This window comes from Salvia hispanica, chromosome 3, assembly GCF_029641045.1.
Source record: "Salvia hispanica isolate PSC_SH4W2 chromosome 3, Shi_PSC_v1, whole genome shotgun sequence".
Lineage (NCBI taxonomy): Eukaryota > Viridiplantae > Streptophyta > Magnoliopsida > Lamiales > Lamiaceae > Salvia > Salvia hispanica.
The window spans coordinates 5,160,633-5,167,399 of record NC_142694.1 but is presented as its reverse complement, the minus strand read 5'-3'; the positions used below and the strand labels follow the sequence as shown (position 1 = coordinate 5,167,399).

At 33.3% G+C, this 6,767-nt stretch overlaps 1 pseudogene; it reads right to left on the bottom strand.

Annotated features, from left to right (window-relative positions):
• Nucleotides 1-3,657: 3,657 nt before the first annotated feature.
• On the bottom strand, nt 3,658-5,035 carry LOC125209080 (ethylene-responsive transcription factor CRF1-like; annotated as a pseudogene).
• Nucleotides 5,036-6,767: the final 1,732 nt, after the last annotated feature.

Here is a 6,767-nt window from a genome sequence, read left to right as displayed (position 1 = left end):
TCTATCATACTTTATATATTTTTCCCATTTTTTTCTTCCATTATCTCGTATTTTATGCACTTTATCTTCTCTTCTATCATAAGTGAGCCACTTTTTTTAGTATAAGATTTAAAAAATCGATATTTAAAGAGTTAAAGTGGAGAGAGGAAAGTATGAGAAATGGAAAAATAAGGGAGTGAAAAAGATAAAGTAAGTGGAAAAAATAAAATAAGAGAGATGATTTTTCTGCTAGAAATGGAAATAACTCATTTATAAGGGAACATTCTAAAAAAGAAAGTAACTAACTTATTGTTGAACCGAAGGAGTACTAATTTTTTTATTAAATTTTTTGTTCACAAATAAGATGATTTTTTTTTTGGACGGAGGAGCATATATCTCTGATAAGTTTCAAAGTAGGACAATAATTTTTTATTGTTATGTAGTGAACCTTTAATTAAAGCTTTAAGCGTACATAACTAAATTTCTGTAGGACTCATCTCTTTCTCAGGCATTTCTGTCGGTCTTTTAATTATTTTATATAGTTATTCTTTTATACTGCTCCCTATTTATTTTAATTTGTGCATACATTTTTCTTCCTAAATCCTCTGACAGCCGAAACACATGATTGAACCGTTCTCCATCACGCCGGAAATTTTTATTTTGCATAAGATTATTGATTTAGTACTATCTTAATTTTTGGCTCGGTTTAGATTCGTACTAGGAGTAGTACATTGTATTATTCAATATTTTAAACCATGTAATTAAGTTCTGTATATATATAAACACTGAAAATAGTTTTTTCTTGAATTCCAGTACTTATAAAATTGTGTACCTATTTGGTCATACATTGTGTGATTAAATGTTATGTTAATTGTAAGATACTCTATTCCTTCCATCCCAACTAAATTCACTAAAAACTTTTGAATACGGAAATTAAGAAATTGTACCCCAAAACAAAAGCTAAAAAACTTAGAGATCCGGCCACGTTATTATCTTGAATGGATGAAACTCATTGTACAATTGAATTCCACAATATCTATCTTTCTCTAAAAGGAGGAAACATCTCATGTGATGAAGAACATCATGACCGAACCACATGTATATAAAAATTGACATTAGTCGAATTATCTTAAAATAAATGATTCTTTCAAAATTATGCCATTTAGAAACTACTATATGTCTTACCTAAGTAATACTAATACGTAGTAGAAGTATATATTTATTATGTGCGTAAAATATGTCCTTGTATACTCCAATTTTAAAAAATAATCCTTGTCTTTTAGTAGTATTTATTTTTTGTTGTCTTTTTCTAATATCTCTGCTTACTGAAAGAAAAAACCAAAAAATTGATAGTAAAAGGGGAAAAAACAGCTTTCTCTCTGGATAAGAATTTTCAGGTCTAAAAGCTTACAACTACATATAAATAATATTTATTCCTTCATATTGTTGTCTCCATGGAATTTCGAAATATGAACCACAAATATCTATGTGGTACTACAACTTACTAGTCCTTCCTATACTGAATTATGCGTAGACACCCGAAACGGTAGTACAAAAATTAACCCATTGCCCATATTTATGTCTCATAATTATAATTGTGTTTCTTCCAACTTCTATTTGATAAACATTAAATTTTCACTCATTTTCTTTTATCATAAAATAGGTATGTATGTGATGATGAGGGCGACTTGCTGCCAATCCCCTTCACACATATTTCTTCCTTAACTTGCTACAATCTACCTCAATCCCAACATTATAATATAGTGTACGTCATTTTCAACTACCATTGTATTAACATTTTTTGAATTTTTATTTTTAGAGTTGTTTGTGTAAATGCAAGTATTGTGTGTGTGTGCCTATCTTTAAAATTTTTAATATTTACTTTAAGCATAGAATTCAAACTGAAGAAATGAAATAATTTGACATTAAAATTAATTTATAGTAATCTTAAATCTAAGCATATTTAAAAGATCAAATGGTAAATTTAGAATTAAAAATGTCAAATTCCAAATCCACACACACCATATAACATTATTCATATCACCAAACACTAACTTAATGATATGATTTACATAGTCAAAGATATAGTTGTTCGAGATGACCATCTTAACTAGCTTTATTTACAAATAAAAATTCTTAATTGATAGTTTGGGTCCCAAAATATCTTACTATGATTAGCTCGAGTATACATTCATACTTAATTAAAATATCAGTTTTATTTAGGATAGTATATTGCTAGCTTTTAAAATTTCTAGAGAGCCGTGTTGCATCTTAATTTGTTTCTTTATTAAAAATGAATTCAGAAACCGTTAATTATGGTATCGTCAACGCCTTTTCAAATGGAGTATCTGATACAGTTAATAAACGAACAGTGAAGAAAAAAGTGTTTAGACATAATCATTTCACTGTTGGGGTTTGTCTCGACTGCTCACTGCGATAAGACTTGCCGTAATTTCAATTTAAATAAAAATATTAAATTTCATAATGTATTTAATTTATTTAAAAATACTAATAAATTTTCTCTTATAATTATATTTTTTCATGATGTTAAATCATCATATCTTTTTGTACTAATAAATAGAAAAATGTAATAATATACAGAAATTGGTTCAAATAATTATCATTATTTTTATTAAAATTTGTATAAATGCTCTTTATGGCCAGCTATATTCTTACTGCATAGCCTTTTTGTTTTCTTATTAATTACATGCCTTCCCAATCTATTACCCACGCACGCATTTAATTTTATAATTTAATATGGGGACTTATAATCACGGTGCACTAACCATGATGACAACTTTTCACTTTCGCCCTACAAAAATTCTATTATTTGCGTAAAATCCAAGTTATTTTATATATATGGACCATGTTCATTATTTTTCGTACAGGAATTCTGAGCCCACAATATCGTCAAATAAAATAATTATACTAAACAATTTTCCTCTAAATTATATTCTGGGTACGTCACTAATACGTACGTCAGTCGTACGTCACTGATCCACACTCATATATATTGGCTTCAGTATCTCAAATTATGTTATGAATTCGTCACTAATTATACCGACTTGTTAATGATGCATAGTCACTTATCCATATTCATATATGCCTGCTTCAATATCTTAAATTATATTCTGGATTCGTCACTAATTACCGACACTTTTTGATGTACGTCACTGATCCATATTCTCATATGTTGGCTTCAATATCTTAAATTATATTTTGGATTCGTCACCGATGAGAACCGACACAGGACCCATTTTGGATTGGCCCCAATATTGGAAGATGAAACTGACTACAATTAGTAAGTAACAAAATAAATGCAGACAGCAAGAAGTTGTTCTCTTTTTTCCGAAGGAGATGGTAGCGAGGTTAAATGAAATTAAATGTCTCAAATTAAAAGCGCTATATAATTGCATTTCAGTATTTAATTCATTTCCGTGATTGATAAGAATTTAATAACCCGTACAAAATTAAGTATAGAAGTTTAATGAAAGTTCAAATTTCACTGCAGAAAATCTTTCACAAAAGAAAGAAAAAGATATGGTTGTTCATCTTTTACACTTGCAAGTTGCAAGGCCTCCGCTGACTAGTCAAATATACCAACATGCAGCTAATCTTGGTTCCAAATCGATTAAAAGTAAAGGAAAATAGAATATAATCTTCCATTTTATTGCTCAACTTGTATATCACGGAAAATAATTAACAGAAATTACTCAATCTCCGCTACTAACTACACTTGACTATGAAATAAATTGTAGTAAAATAAAAGCCGATAGCCGGAAAAAAAACACAAAATTTGCCGTTAAATCGGCATTTTCCGGCTATATATGTCAGTAGTATAACATAACATAACATTAATTATATAGCTAAGAGTGCATCAGCGGGCTAAAATCATTCATGTCTTGAAAATAGTCTTCGACATCGAGCGAACCCAGTTCTTGAAACGAATCCTTAACATCTCCAAGCCTCACGTCGTTGAGGGGAGGGAAGTCGTCGAATCTCATCGCAAAATCGTTGAAAAAACTCGGATCCTGGCTGAATAAGTTCTCTTGTGGCTGAAAATCGAAGAAATTGTCAACAAATGGATTGTCCAAATATTCATTGGAGTAATTAAGCGCCAAGCTTGTTTCCCCTTGACACTCCTGCACCTCCGAACCGGTAAAAACCGGATCGAACCGGTTTAGATCATGAACCGGGACAACCGAATGATTTTGCCCCGGTTCAGTGTAGTCACTCGAGTGACTACTCTGACCGGTTTCGTTACTCAAAAAACTACTCTTTCGGCGGAGAACAGAGATTGGAGAGGAAATGTTGTGTGATTCATCACTGGTCTCGTAGCCCGAATCCGAAGCGGGCGCTGGGGAGGTGAAGTTGGTCTGAGCGGCGGCGCCGCGGAGCTTAATGGCGGCGTTGTCGTAGACCATTGCGGCCTCCTCGGCAGTGTTGTAGGTGCCTAGCCAGAGCCTGACCCTTCTGCAGGGGTCTCTTATCTCGGCGGCCCACTTCCCCCACGGCCGCTGCCGCACGCCTCTGTACTTCCTTGCCGCCGGAGCCGGCTCCTTGGGAGCTTTCATCGGCTTCGGCTTTGGCGGCAGTGTCTCCGCGGCTCTCATCCCGCCGACGGCTGTCTCCATTCTGATTTCGGTGACGTACTTCTTGACACGCTGGCGGCGGAAGATGGCGTCGAGTTCTTCTTCGTCGTTGTCGGAGGAATCGGTGGCGTCGGGATCGGTCACGGAGATGCGGACAGTTCTTGCGGCGCTCGGCATTTGGGATTTTTTCGGCTTGATGATTTTGGTGGTGGTTTTTTTGTGCTCGGTGTATTTCAATGGGAATAAAATGGTTTGGTCCATGGAGAAAGAGTTGGTGATTTTGATTAACAAAACATTAAGTGGAGTATTGTAAAGGGACACCGTTTTGAGGGCAGAGGGGAATCAAACCCACGCTTGCGAAAATGTGACAAATGAAAAAGAATGATTCAAAGTGGAGATGGGAAAAGAGATTTTTGTGAGATTGGTGATTAAAACAAGTTAGAGTGAAATGGTTCTTATAGGGAGGGTGAAATGGTTGACGCCAAAAAGCAATTATGTGCAAATATTGTGTTCCTATCTGTTTTATTATGGTGGTCAACTAAACAAATCCTAATTAGATTCTAAAGTATGAGAGTAGATGAAGAGGCGTCGGCCGGGGATAACTACTCCGGCAGAAAGTACGGGTCGCCGCAGCACCCAAATACACCGCCCCGACACGTGGACCCGAGTTGGTCCAATGAGTGACTGCTGACTCACTTCCTCTGGGTGGTTTCTAACCTCGAACTACGTGTGGCCCGCTCACGTGAGCCCCCTCGCCCCACTTTAAATCCAAAATCATCCCTCTAAATTTCTCTATTTCACTTCCTTTTATTTTACTAACTATTTTATTCTTATGGAGTAGACTCATGGTTAATTTCCGATGAAACTCATTTGTTGATAACCAGTACTTCCTCCGTTCCTTAAATATTATCTCACATTGATTGGACACGAATTTTAAGAAATATAATGAAAAATGAATTAAAAAGTTAGGGAAATATGATTTATACTTTTATATAGTTTTATACTACTATATAATAAAATGTGAGTAGGATTGAGTTAGTGGAAAAAAAAGTCCACTATAAAAAATGGTAAAAAATGAAATGTGATAAATTTTATGGGACAGGCGAAAATGGAAAAATGTGACAAACTTTCAGGGACGCGGGAGTAATTACTAAAATGCTGTCAAAATTATACTCTCTCTACAAATAAAAAATAGTCACAATTTGTCATTTTTGGAATGTCCACAAAAATTCTAAAAATAAAAAGTTTTTTTCTCATATTTAGCAACTTTTTCGTTATATCTCATTTTCTTTACCTACTTTTTTCTCATTATCTCTCACTTTATTAAATTTTCATTAAAATTATTCTCATCCACAAATGAAACTACTCATCTTGTCCAACATTTATAGTCCAATTTGACTCAGCTAAGATTTTAAAAAATTGTTTGACTTTATTAAAAAAATAGTAGAATGTGGACTTTACTTTTATATATTAGATTTATAATAAAACATGAGTATAATGATTTAGGACCTTAGGTGAATGTTGAGGTCTATTTACTTAAAATGAAAAAAATAAATGTGATTTTAAATTACGGACACTCGAAATGGTAAAATGAGACACACTGTCGGATGGAATATTTTTTTTTTGGACCGAGGGAGTAAATGGAAAAAAGATTAACAGAGTCGAGTATTATTATTAACTTATCATTAATGTAAGATATTTAGAGAAAGTACATGATTAGCTGTTTACTAGCAGGATGGCGCGGTTATTTTTGGGGTGGTTGAATGCTTATTTCCTTTTCTCTTCTTGATTTTTCATTTTTTAGGGGGTGGGTGTGAGGAAATAGTAACATATTTTTAAAACATAAGAGCACTCCCAATGGAGTTCCCTTATTTCTCCCTTATTTCTCCCTAACTCCTGCCACATCAGCGCCACATCAGCATCACATTTTATCCCCAGTTTTTAGCCAACCCCTACAATGGTTTCTCCCTTATTTCTCCCTTATTTCTCCCTAACTCAACATTTCATTTTTACATCATCACTAATTTAATTGTTTTATTTTTATATATAATAAAGCTAGCTTATTTAATTTATAAAGATAAATCAAATAAATAGTAATAAAGTTCGTTGTATTAAACACGGGTACACATTACAACGAAGAAAATTAAAAAAAAAAAAAGTACACGAATGGAAATAAAAAATCAAAAAAAAAATTCA